This window comes from Notolepis coatsorum, assembly GCF_963971535.1.
Source record: "Notolepis coatsorum genome assembly, chromosome: 18".
NCBI classification, from domain to species: Eukaryota; Metazoa; Chordata; class Actinopteri; order Aulopiformes; family Paralepididae; genus Notolepis; species Notolepis coatsorum.
The window spans coordinates 9,439,345-9,453,643 of NC_140182.1; positions in this window are offsets into that span (position 1 = coordinate 9,439,345).

Sequence of the window (14,299 nt, forward strand, 5' to 3'; positions counted from 1 at the left end):
CTTTATTAACAGATTGCAGAATGGGGTACAGTACAGTACGGCTCAATACACACAATTGTTAAGGGGATGCAGACCAGAGAAAGACTTTCGTCTTGTTTACATCAGGATCCCCCCATTTTCAATTCATCATAAGCCTTGATAATAATAACAACAATGCCTCTCACGCACGCTGCTGCTGCAGAGAGAGGGGCTGCATGCAGCTCAGCTCAGCTCAGCGGCGGCGCGCTACTAGAATAAACCGACCTAGATTGCAGGGAATAAAGGACCGAAAAGAATGCGGACAATGTTCAACCATCACGTCATCACGCGTGTGCAGTGTGTCCTGATCCTGAAAAAGCAACTCATCATCAACGAAACGAGGAATGTGATTCCATTAATAATATGTTCTGTTGTTGTGACGCGCAGAGATCAGCAGCAGCATGCGGCGAGAATGAGCGCTCCACTGAGCGGCATGGTTATTATTAATATATAATATAAATGAACGAGAGAAAGCAAAAAAGAAAATGCATTTCACCTTACCTTTACAGTCTTTACTGTACACAACGGACTAACACTGCGAACCAGCGGGATGTTATGATGATATGGATCAAAAAAACAAAGCATCGGTGGTAGCAGCAGTAACTCCAGGTGTAACGGTTATTATTATCATTATTATTATTCCCATCATCATCATAATAATACGGAGAGAGAGAGCGCGCACAGAGGAACGCGCGCTGCTGCTGACGCACACACAACACAACACAAGCGCGCCGCGCGCAACCACCGTGCGTGTTGTGGAGGCGCTCGGATCATAGCAGCCATGAGCCGCGCCGCTGCTCTATAATGTCGGCTATATAATAACCGGGTAATCGGCTAATCGGTCTAATGGTGGGTTTGACAGCTCGCTGTCATGATGTCAGGGACCTGTGGGGGGGGGGGGGGGACACCCCTGTCTTCTCTCTCTCCAAGCGCGCACTCACCTCTCTCTCTCTGTGCGTGCGTGGAGCAGCCCGTCCCGGGGACAAGGGGGGGGGGGGGGGGCACAGACTACAGCTGACTACATTCCTCTAGGTTCCAGACCATAATAATAAGACAGAGACATTTAAATTAAAGTATTGTTTTGGGGGGTTTGTTGATAAGGGACTGCATGGTTTAGCTATATAGGCTATAGGTATTATTACTAACGAGACGGGGAGGGAGGGGTTAACAGAAGGTGCACTTTAACACTAACGTGGTGAACTAAAGGATGAGGTCATGGTTCAGAAGGGAGAGGGAGAGAGAGAGAGAGAGAGAGAGAGAGAGAGAGAGAGAGAGAGGAGAGAGAGAGAGAGAGAGAGAGAGAGAGAGAGAGAGAGAGATGGGGAGAGAGAGAGAGAGAGAGAGAGAGAGGGGGAGAGAGAGAGAGAGAGAGAGAGAGAGGGGGGGAGAGAGAGAGAGCGAGAGAGAGAGAGAGAGAGGGGGAGAGAGAGAAAAACTAAGGCTGACGTCACCTTCAGCCAATGGGAGCCGGCGGCTCGGGGGTTAGGTGACGTCAGCCTGCCTCTGATCCGCCAGATTAAAGGGGACAACATGGGTTTTTAAAGGAGACGCGCTCCTCCTCCTGACAGCCAGGCGGGGCGGTGTGTGTGTGATTAGATTACATTACATCAGATTAGATTGCAATGCATGCATGAATGAATGAATGAATGAATGAATGAATGAATGAATGAATGAATGAATGAATGAATGAATGAATGAATGAAAACTTTATATAACAGATTGCAGAATGGGTACAGTACGACTCAAATTCACTCAATACACACAATTGTTAAGGCCAGGGGATGCAGACCAGAGATGCATCTTGTTTACATCAGGGTCCCCCATTTTCAATTCATAGTGAATTCAAATGTATTGTCATTATACAGTACAGTACAGCGTTTTGCCATCCAACCACCAGAGTGCAAATGTAACAGTAAAGTGCAACAGTAATATACAATGTACAGGTGATTTAAACTGCGTATACAAATAAACTAGTACTACTGAGTAATAGTGCTAATCAGATGTATAAGTACAGAGTTGTAGTATTAATATTAAGTGTGTCTTCTTCCGTCCTCCTGACGATGAATGAAATATGAAGTACCTATAAGCAGCACTGACTGATGTCATGACATGTCCCCAACCTGCACCAAGTGGTCACTCAGCCCCTGCTGCGCACAGAAGACAAGAAGAATTAATGAAATCATATTTTCTCGGATCACAATCACACCGACAACAAGCTGCCGCCGGCAAAACAATAATAATGACCGATGGAAGCATGTTGATGACGAGAGTGTAGATTAGTACGGTGGTCGCCACAGTGTGAAGTACACTTTTATTTAATGCTTTGCTTATATAAATAAATTAAAAGTATTCAGGGGGAAAGTGGTGCCTTGTTGGCCAGGGATTGCTTTCTATGGGCTGTGGTTTTAAACCCACACAGCATTTAAATCATAAATCCAAATAAAGCCTGTCTTGGCTTGGCCTTAAAAACCCTGTAACTCCCCCAATTAACACTGAGACATCAAGGTATATATATAGCCTTCAATATAAAATAAATGTCTTCAAAATCATGTCTGATAGACCCAACAGTTTTTGACAACACAAAGTGTGTGTGTTCAGTATATTATGGTCTGGTTTTATTCTTAATCCCAGAGGGGAAACACGGTTTGCCGCACCAAAGCGAATACAAATACACAAACAAGAAACAATTACATACAGTACAAGTTACATAACGGAGTAAAAAGAAGAGAAGAAGAGAGTCTCAACACAGCTAGCGGTGTTCGTTAACGAATCTCAGTAGAGCATCGAGGCATCAAACACCTATCACTATAAATGAGGTTCATGAAGTAAGTAATGACGATTCAGATTCCTTTTATTGTCAAGTAGGGATGTTCGATATTGGCTTTTTCCACCGATACTGTAACTGAGGGGTTACAAAACCCTGACTGTATTAAAGATTGTGATAGATTAAACCACTGCTAATTATCATTATTATTACTTGCCAGAAAGTACAGTTAATTATGGCAGACACTCAGAATAATACGGCACGGTGACAAAGAAATATCATTTAGAATATTTATTATTATGCAGCAATGGTACAGAATGGGAATTAAGGTCGCGCTTGTATGGCGAAGAATATGAATAAAGTCAGTCAGTAGCAAACGTCAGTTGGAATGAATAATTCCTACGATGGGGTACTAGACTAAACGCCGCCTGGCGTAGGATGGCAATATAGGGGGAAACGATGGTACCGCTGGAGACAGGGGGTGTCCTCCCAGAGATGTAAGCTCTGGAGGAAAGAAGAATGTTCGGATACTCAGTCTGTTCAATTGAAGAAGAAGGGGTTCTCGTATAGATCCAGTCCTTGTAATCCAAATGCTCAGCAACAAAGCAATAGCTGTAATCCAATTGCCCGATAGCAATGACGATAGCCAGCCAGCTTCGGTCCTCGAAGCTAGCCCGAGGTAAATCTTCAAGGTGGTTAAATCCAAACGACAGTGGGTATTAACGAGGCTCTTCTCCAGGTAGTACGTTCCACAATCACTATAATCCAACCAATACTGGTTCTGCAATCGCCGCCGTAGGTTCCAATATGCACATGTCCAGTAGTTCTGGCGACTAGGCCCTCCTCGTGTACTGGCACTAACTACTAAGTCCACGCACACTTGCTAAGGTTCCACTAGTTACTAAACGAATGAACTACGTGGTAATGCCGCACACGAACGAACTGCTGTTGGCACGATTCACACTAAATGACGACTCTTTACTTCACATTAAGCTAAGTCGAACTTGACGTTACTGCATTAACTCTGACACTTTTACTATTCACTTCGCACGTGGTTCACAACACTCTGTTTAGACGAACTGCTTGCACTTCACTGTTTTACCGAACTGCTGCTGTTCGCACCTGCCACGATATATATACTTAAGTGGCTTTCTAGTGCCAAACCTCAGCTCTCGTCTCGAATCAATGCGCCGGCTCCAGGCATGTTCCAACATGCCCAGGCTCGCCTTTGAACCTGACTTTAGGGGCGCGCCGTCTGGCGCCGAGAACGTCAAGGACATTATCCAATGAGGAAAGTGAATATTACTAGGATTCAAACGCAGGCTTAAAGGGATATAACTTGTATATATAAATAATATACAAGGTATATAAAACAATAAACGTAGATTCTCAGCTTTAATCTGGCCCTTCACAACAGATACCGATATACCGATATTGTCCAACTCTTAATTTCCGATACCGATATCAACCGATATCAACCGATACCGATATATGTAGGGCCCCCCCCCCCCCCAAAAACTGAATAATTTCAGGTAATTAACATTACATATCTCTTGTCATGTAATTAACACAACATTATGCATACTTTGACAATAAATAAAATAAGAATTTGTTCTTACTTGCTTGCCTGGGTAAATAAAGGTTAAATAGATGTAAAAATAAAAGAAATATTGAAAACCGATATATTTTCCGATATCACATTTTTATGCCAATATCGGCCGATAATATCGGACATCCCTATTGTCAACCTTTTACAGCAAAAATAAAGAGTGAAATTCACATTGTTGTGGTTCCTTGGCCGTAGCAGTATCCAATACAATATAAAATTAAAACAGCATAGAATAAAATAAAATAAAATAAGAATCTATGGGGGGAAGGGGTAATAGATTGTGTTATTCCTATCATCTACTCCAGGACAGCCTATCAGTATAAGCCTGGGTCACCGTCTCACACTCTCACTCTCTGATATCTCTCATAGCCAGAAATGAGAGAATGTATGTAGCCATACATTCCCAAGCAGCACCAAGGCCAGTAACTGAGAGACCCACAATATGTGTTTGGTTTGATACTATTACCATCTGTCTAAAAATGGAAGGAATCTCGATGAAATCAAGACTACATACATCACAAAACAAACTGGTCAGACTACTGCTTGACCTTACTCCAAGAACCCACCTCACCCCTGCCCACTTTGACAAACTTAGACTTAGAGCAGACGACAGAGTACAGCAACTTGCAATGGGCCTGGCATACAAGATACACTACAGTACACTACACGACCAAGGTACCCATGTACATGTCAAAATACTTCCCAAAGGTCAGTGAATACCACGACCACAACACCAGAGGGAGTTCCACAAATCATGTTCAACCCAGATTTGGCTCAAACAAGGGACTAAACACGTTTCACAATTATGCCACAATAATGTGGAACGCCCTACCCAAAGCTGTAAAAAAGGAATGTGAACAGTGGCGTCATTTCAGTAAAAGGCAAGGTATGGCGAGGAGGGAGGGGGGGGTGAAGGGGGTGTTTCCCCCCCTTGGTGGATTTTTTTGTCAAATCAGTTGTGCAATAGTCACTTTTGGTGAGTTGTTTCTATACAATTCAGTTATATGACATTTAGGTATGACACAGGACTACACAAGCATTTTTAGTATAGAAATGTGTCAACAGACTAAAGCAGGGAACCACAATATTTTGCATACGAATTATGCAGAATGTAATATCATAACTGTCTATTACTTTTCTTGCAATTGAGCCAATTTTCCTTAGGTATGGTTTTGAGGTGTGTCCACACGTCCACAAAAAGTATGGGTTACTGAATGCTGAACTGCACTATTATAATCACTAAGTCAGACCTTACCTGTGTCCCTGTATCACTTGTCTCTGCTGCCCTTTGATTAAAAAACGTCTGTATGTCCATTTTCCTTTTTTTTGGGCATATTTCAGTTAGTCACAGTAAAAGTCACCTAGTAAAAGTGAGATAATTGACAATATCAAAACATGCTAGGGCTGTACCGAATAGTTAGAAGCTTTGTTCATAATGTTGACATTCAAATTCTAAATCAACATAAAAAATTGTAATAATATATATATATATATATTTTTTTTTTACATTTTTATTTGCCAAGGTATGGCGAGTGCCATACCTTGCCATACCAAAATGACGCCCCTGAATGTGAATCACTACCCACCTTCAAAACCGCTCTAAAAGAGCACCTACGGGTGGCGGCAATTAGAAACTGGTAAATGTCTATAGGCTGAATATGATTTATTATCAGCATTTAGTTCTATTATTATACATTTCAAAAGCCCCCTCTAGGAAAACGAAGCACAAAAACATAATTTAGAATGGTATAATGCAGATCTACACTGTGGTAATTATTTCAGGAAGCGAGCTGGCACTTCTTTGCGAGGGTGTGGCCATGGTTCATCCAGCTAACTGAACTTAACCCTGCTCCGGACCAGGTTCAAACTTTCTGATCTGTTACCATAGCGATTTAGAAAATCCGACTTCGGGGAACGGAAATGTCTGGCTTAAGTCAAGCTATGCTGAAAATTATCCGGCTAACTCAGTTAGCCAGGTACGGGGAATAGGGCCCTGGTCTACATCCCCTTAACAATTGTGTGAATTGAGCCGTACTGTATTGTACCCATTCTACAATCTGTTAATAAAGTTTTCAATCAATCAATCAATCAACTGTGTGGCAGACGACTGAAATGACATATGAATAAAATACTATGTGGATATGACATTTCATCCAATGGTATGAATTCTCTTTTAGATTCAAAGTCTGTTTACATCAATACATTTATTTTATAATTTTCTGTTGTTGTTGTTGTTGTTGTTGTTGTTGTTGTTGTTGTTGTTGTTGTTGTTGTTGTTGTTGTTATTATTATTAATTATTATTATTTCTATTAGTATCTTTTCTCCCATTTGTACCCCCCCCCCCCCCTCCTCCGTCTCCCCTGCTGCTACGCCTGGATTTCCCCCAACAAGCGGATTAATGAAGGAGGAACACTTGACTTGATCAGAATATGACCTGCTGACTTTGAAGGCGGCTGGATTTCTACACAGGCATTACATTGTATACACCGCCGCCCACTGGTAGAACAACGTAACTGCACTCTGTAGCACCTCCTGGTGTATTTATACCAGCGTCCAGCAGGCGGCAGCAACCCTCAGAGTCCAGGATATCGCCAAGCCTGCAGTGCAGACATGATTGATTGATTGATTGATTGATTGATTGATTGATTGATTGATTGATTGATTGATTGATTGAAAACTTTATTTAACAGATTGCAGAATGGGTACAATACAGTACGGCTCAATACACACAATTGTTAAGGGGATGCAGAGCAGAGAAAGACTTTCGTCTTGTTTACATCAGGGTCCCCCATTTTCAATTCATAATGAAATCGCTCTCAAAGAGCACTTACGGGTGGTTGCAATTCGAAACTGGCCCCGGTAAATGTCCAAATAGACGCCCCCCCCCCTCACCCACCCACCCAACCCCCACCAATGTACAGTTTCTTCCCCCTCTAATGTATATATATATATATTTTTATGACCTCTTTCTCTTAAACAGTGGGCCTACTGTATCTGTATGTCATGTATGTCATAAATGTCGTGACTTTTAATCCTTGGTATTAAGCGAAATAATGGATGTATTCAAGGGGGGGAGGGAAGAACGAGCAAGAGCATTTATGTGTTGTATTGTATTGTAATTAATCTGGGTATATCTTTAATCTTTAATCTACATCTATTTTAATTAAAAAAACCGGGCTGTCATGATTGTTAGTATTATGTCGGTAATAGCCCTGTGATTTATAGTGGATTTCTACTGTAAATGTTTGTATGTCATGTCAAAAAAAAAAAAAAAAAAAATGTGTCCACAAAAAAAATATATGTTATGATGAATTGAAAATGGGGGACCCTGATGTAAACAAGACGAAAGTCTTTCTCTGGTCTGCATCCCCTTAACAGTTGAGCTGTACTGTATTGTACCCATTCTGCAATCTGTTAATAAAGTGCTCAATCAATCAATCAATCAATCAATCAATCAATCAATCAATCAATCAATCAATCAATCAATCAATCAATCAATCACATGTCTCCTGTTCCTCAGTCAGAAATAATATCCTTTAGCTTCAAGCTAAATCTAAAGGTGGGGTTAGGTTGTAAATGGTAAATGGCTGAATTTATATAGCGCTTTTATCTAAAGCGCTTTACAATTTGTTCCTCACATTTGACCCATTCACTCACACATTCACACACCGACGGCAGAGAAGACCTTGCAAGGTGCCAACCTGCACATCGGGAGCAATTAGGGGTTAAGTGTCTTGCTCAAGGACACTTTGACACGCTGCCCGGGAGGAGCGGGAATTGAACCAGGAACCTCCGGCTTACCAGACGACTGCTCTACCTCCTGAGCCACCGTGTAGGGTGGAGATAGGTTGTTGTACGGTGGAGATACACACACACACACACACACACACACACACCCACACCCACACCCACACCCACACACACACACACACACACACACACACACACACACACACACACACACACACACACGCACACACGCACACAAAGGAAGGAAAGACTCAACAGCGGCACAATTTCATGAAAATCTACTTTTATTTTGGATGCAAAAACTCACAACTTTAAAGCAATACTGTATAGCAGAGGAGGAATACTGGTTGCTGGTTGGTTGTAATGTCTGACTGTTTGGCTGTTTCTCATCCCTCGCTGTCGAGGGTCAAGAGGACCAGGCCGGCCCCCCGAAGACAAACACTGAAAATAAAGCTCTTCAGTCAAGCGTACCGGGTTCATTATCAGAGGACGAGGTCTTCTACAGCTGTTCAGTCAAGCGTACCGGGGACATTATCAGAGGACGAGGTCGTCTACAGCTGTTCAGTCAAGCGTACCGGGGACATTATCAGAGGACGAGGTCTACAGCTGTTCAGTCAAGCGTACCGGGGACATTATCAGAGGACGAGGTCGTCTACAGCTGTTCAGTCAAGCGTACCGGGTTCATTATCAGAGGACGAGGTCTTCTACAGCTGTTCAGTCAAGCGTACCGGGGACATTATCAGAGGACGAGGTCTACAGCTGTTCAGTCAAGCGTACCGGGGACATTATCAGAGGACGAGGTCTACAGCTGTTCAGTCAAGCGTACCGGGTTCATTATCAGAGGACGAGGTCTACAGCTGTTCAGTCAAGCGTACCGGGGACATTATCAGAGGACGAGGTCGTCTACAGCTGTTCAGTCAAGCGTACCGGGGACATTATCAGAGGACGAGGTCTACAGCTGTTCAGTCAAGTGTACTGGGGTTCATTATCAGAGGACGAGGTCTACAGCTGTTCAGTCAAGCGTACCGGGGTTCATTATCAGAGGACGAGGTCTACAGCTGTTCAGTCAAGCGTACTGGGGTTCATTATCAGAGGACGAGGTCTACAGCTGTTCAGTCAAGCGTACCGGAGACATTATCAGAGGACGAGGTCTTCTACAGCTGTTCAGTCAAGCGTACCGGGTTCATTATCAGAGGACGAGGTCTTCTACAGCTGTTCAGTCAAGCGTACCGGGTTCATTATCAGAGGACGAGGTCTTCTACAGCTGTTCAGTCAAGCGTACCGGGTTCATTATCAGAGGACGAGGTCTTCTACAGCTGTTCAGTCACGCGTACCGGGTTCATTATCAGAGGACGAGGTCTACAGCTGTTCAGTCAAGCGTACCGGGGTTCATTATCAGAGGACGAGGTCGTCTGGCCCCCTACAGATGTCCCCCTCCCGCTTTTCATCCCAGTTTCATTTCCCACAGAGACCGTCGTGGCAGTTTGATTTGTTCTATATCTCTGGGGTGGCGGGTTATGAACGGGTCTAAACGGGTCTGAAGCCCCACAGAGAGCGGGTCTGAACGGGTCTGAACCGGTCTGAACGGGTCTGAACAGGTCTGAATGGGTCTGAACAGGTCTGAACGTGTCTGAAGCCCCACAGAGAGCGGGTCTGAACAGGTCTGAACGGGTCTGAACAGGTCTGAACCGGTCTGAACTGGTCTGAAGCCCCACAGAGAGTGGGTCTGAACGTGTCTGAACAGGTCTGAACCGGTCTGAACAGGTCTGAACCGGTCTGAACGTGTCTGAAGCCCCACAGAGAGTGGGTCTGAACGTGTCTGAACAGGTCTGAACGGGTCTGAACAGGTCTGAACGTGTCTGAACAGGTCTGAACGTGTCTGAAGCCCCACAGAGAGCGGGTCTGAATGTGTCTGAACAGGTCTGAACTGGTCTGAACAGGTCTGAACCGGTCTAAAGCCCCACAGAGAGCGGTCCCCTGGTGATGCTCAGTACTGTTGACGTGAAGGATTCAGACTCGAGAGTGTGGTTTCGTCACGTACAGACTACAGAACGAGCCGTCGTTGCGGTTATAGCTGCCTTTTTCTCTCATGTCGTCAACCGGGTGTCGCCTAGAATCACCAGGTGGAACGGAGTGGCAGCTCAGTCTGAGGTAAAAGTCTCCAAGAAAACAAGATAATAAAAAAAACACAGGAAGCAAAGCATATTAAAGCAAAGCCTGTAGGCATTAAAGTAATGATACTGAAGACTGAACATAATCAATGCTTGTTCTTCCGTCTCATAAGGTAACTTATAGGTAGTCGTCACATTTTTGTTCTGTCAAAATCTTGCAATATAAACCAAAGGTTTGACCCACAGTATGAGCTACATTCCATCGTGGTGTAAAACGGAAATATACACAAGGCATCTACTTGAAAGGATTGTATCAAAATGTTTTCTAAAAATATCTCTGGTTGGTTTTTTCCCACAAAAAAAGCAAACTGTATCAAAAGCATTGGGTGGCGAGAGAGAGAGCAAGCAATATAATAGGCGCTACACCCTTTACAGTATACACGACAGAGAAAGCAGGACAACCAATCACGTCGCTTTGATTGTGAGACCTATGGTCTCCCATACACAGCACATGCAATCCATTAAAGTCGACAGTCAAAAACACGACACAGGAAGAGGACGGCTGAACATCGGAGAGAGACAACCTCGGGTTGGTCTATTGTGCTTGATATGGGCTGTGGCCGGTCTATACAACAATCATTCTGACTAGGGATGTACGATATTGGCTTTTTTTTACCGATATCCGATATACCGATATTGTCCAACTCTTCATTTCCGATACCGATATCGAACGCGATATGCACGGTTCCCCCCCCCCAAAAAAACGGAATAATTTCAGGTAATTAACATTACATATCTCTTGTCGTGGAATTAACACAACATTATGCATACTTTTGACAATAAATAAAATAAGAATTTGTTCTTACTTGCTTGCCTGGTTAAATAAAGGTTAAATAAAAAAAAGTTTTTAATTTTTTTTTTTGAAAACCGATACCGATAATTTCCGATATAAAATTTTAATGCCAATATTGGCCGATAATATCGGACATCCCTAATTCTGACCTCACGTGTTCAGGCTACTGTTGAGAGCAGCAGAGGCGTCACAGAACCCCCGTCTCTGAGGGGCTTCAAATATTATGTAAAGAAAGTACTTGTGGACCACAGGGAAAAGGTATTGTACGTTATGTTATAGCCATGAGTAATATAATGTACAATGTGTATGTATTACACAAATAAGTAAATATATTGACGTATTTACTATCCTTCTCTGTTGTCGCACCCTCTGGAACGCACTCCCTCCAAACATCCGCAGTGCTACATCCCTGCACTCCTTCAAAACCCACCTCTTCACCAAATTTGTAAATTACCTCTTTTCTTTTCTTTTCTTTCTTTTCTTTCCTTTTGATTTTGTTGTTACGTTGTTCCCTGATCCCCTTGCCTTAGCTGCCCCCTCCTGTTAAGCGCCCTGGGTCTCCTGAAAGGCGCTATATAAATCTAAGATATTATTATTATTATTATTATTATTATTATTATTATTATTATTATTATTATTATTATTATTATTATTATTATTATTATTATTATACATTACATATACATTTTTTGTTTGAGTTCCCTTTGTCGGGAAATGAATCTGGGACACTCGCAATGGGAGGCAAGAGCCTTTATCTCAAGACTACCAAGATACACACTATTTTGAGTGCTAACCATAACCATAACCCTAACCACACTGTTACCTTAAACTAACCATAACCATAACCTCAACCCTAACCACACTGTTACCTTAAACTAACCATAACCATAACCTCAACCCTAACCGTCCATAACCAACCGTAACCCTAACTTCCTATCTTAACCACAACTGTTAAATGTTAAAACGAATCATCATCATCATAGTATTGCCGTGTTTGTAGGTTGTCAGGGTGAGTGGGTGTTTTATTTAGTCTATAGTGGTGACGAGAGCATTTGCCCGCAGCCACAATCATCATCGTTGGTTCCACTTCCGATCACGCTGTTTGTTTTGGACTTTCGCCAAGATGGAAAGTAAATATATCACTTATGGCTATAACATAACGTACAGTACACAGTATGTACCTTTAGTCCTGCGGTCGATTTGTACTTTATTTACGTTTCCTGACGGGACCTTGTTGCAGCAGCTACTGGATCTGTCTGCTCCCTACAGGATCTGTCTGCTCCCTACAGGATCTGTCTGCTCCCTACAGGATCTGTCTGCTCCCTACATGATCTGTCTGCTCCCTACAGGATCTGTCTGCTCCCTACAGGATCTGTCTGCTCCCTACAGGATCTGTCTGCTCCCTACAGGATCTGTCTGCTCCCTACTGGATCAGTCTGCCCCCTACTGGACTCGTCTGCTCCCTACAGGATCTGTCTGCTCCCTACAGGATCTGTCTGCTCCCTACAGGATCTGTCTGCTCCCTACAGGATCTGTCTGCTCCCTACAGGATCTGTCTGCTCCTTACAGGATCTGTCTGCTCCCTACAGGATCTCTCTGCTCCCTACAGGATCTGTCTGCTCCCTACAGGATCTCTCTGCTCCCTACAGGATCTGTCTGCTCCCTGCTGGATCTGTCTGCTCCCTACAGGATCTGTCTGCTCCCTACAGGATCTGTCTGCTCCCTACAGGATCTGTCTGCTCCCTACAGGATCTGTCTGCTCCCTACAGGATCTGTCTGCTCCCTACAGGATCTCTCTGCTCCCTACAGGATCTGTCTGCTCCCTACAGGATCTCTCTGCTCCCTACAGGATCTCTCTGCTCCCTACTGGATCTCTCTGCTCCCTACAGGATCTGTCTGCTCCCTACTGGATCTGTCTGCTCCCTACTGGATCTGTCTGCTCCCTACAGGATCTGTCTGCTCCCTACTGGATCTCTCTGCTCCCTACTGGATCTGTCTGCCCCCTACAGGATCTGTCTGCCCCCTACTGGACTCATCTGCCCCCTACAGGATCAGTCTGCTCCCTACAGGATCTGTCTGCCCCCTACTGGACTCGTCTGCTCCCTAAACGGCTGTGTTGTTCTTGTGTATCGGCTGCTAAACCCTGAACGGATACTTAGGCCAGATCCTCCATTGATTTTTCCGATTGGTCTGATTCTATTTGTAGACCGCGCCCCCCTCAGTCTCATTGGCTGTGTGACACCGCGCCCCCCTCAGTCTCATTGGCTGTGTGACGCCTCCACGTGAAGGTCTAGTTAATAGGTGGCTGTGATGCAGGAGTGGTCTACTGTAAACACCAGTAGGGGCCATGATGAGAACGACACACAAGAAGACAGCATGGTAAATACTGGAGATTGCACAGAGTGCCTAATCGATATAATTCACTGATTGATTGTTGATTGATTAATGAATTACTTAATTAATCAATGAATGACCTAATCTTTATACATTCCTCTATGTTCCATAATATTGTACATGCCTCGGTTTTTTCAATGAACACTTAGCACCATGCAACCTGAAGATGAGTTGGCTCTTGCGCCAAGAGTTGAACTGTATAGGCCTGCTGCTGCATCTATGGGATTATTCTTTTTCTTTTACATTTAAAAGTGAGATCGTTTTGGTGTAAATAAGAAACATCCATGTATTGATGGGTGAACTATAGTTCAGGCAAGGTGTCCCTCAGTGTGGAATATATATATATATTGGGGATGCTCGATATTGGCTTTTTTACCGATACCGATACACCGATATTGTCCAACTCTTAATTTCCGATACCGATATCAACCGATACCGATATATGCAGGGTTTTCCCCCCCAAAAAAATTGAATAATTTCAGGTAATTAACATTACCTCTTGTTGTGGGATTAACACAACATTATGCATACTTTTGACAATAAATAAAATCAGAATTTGTTCTTACTTGCTTGCCTGGGTAAATAAAGGTTATAGAAATGTAAAAAAATTATTACTTTTTTTGAAAACCGATACCGATATTTTCCGATATCACATTTGAATGCCGATATCGGCAGATAATATCGGTAGGCCGATAATATCGGACATCCCTAATATATATATATATATATATATATATATATATATATATATATATATATATATATGTTTTTATACTAAACATTAGTTAAACATTAGGCT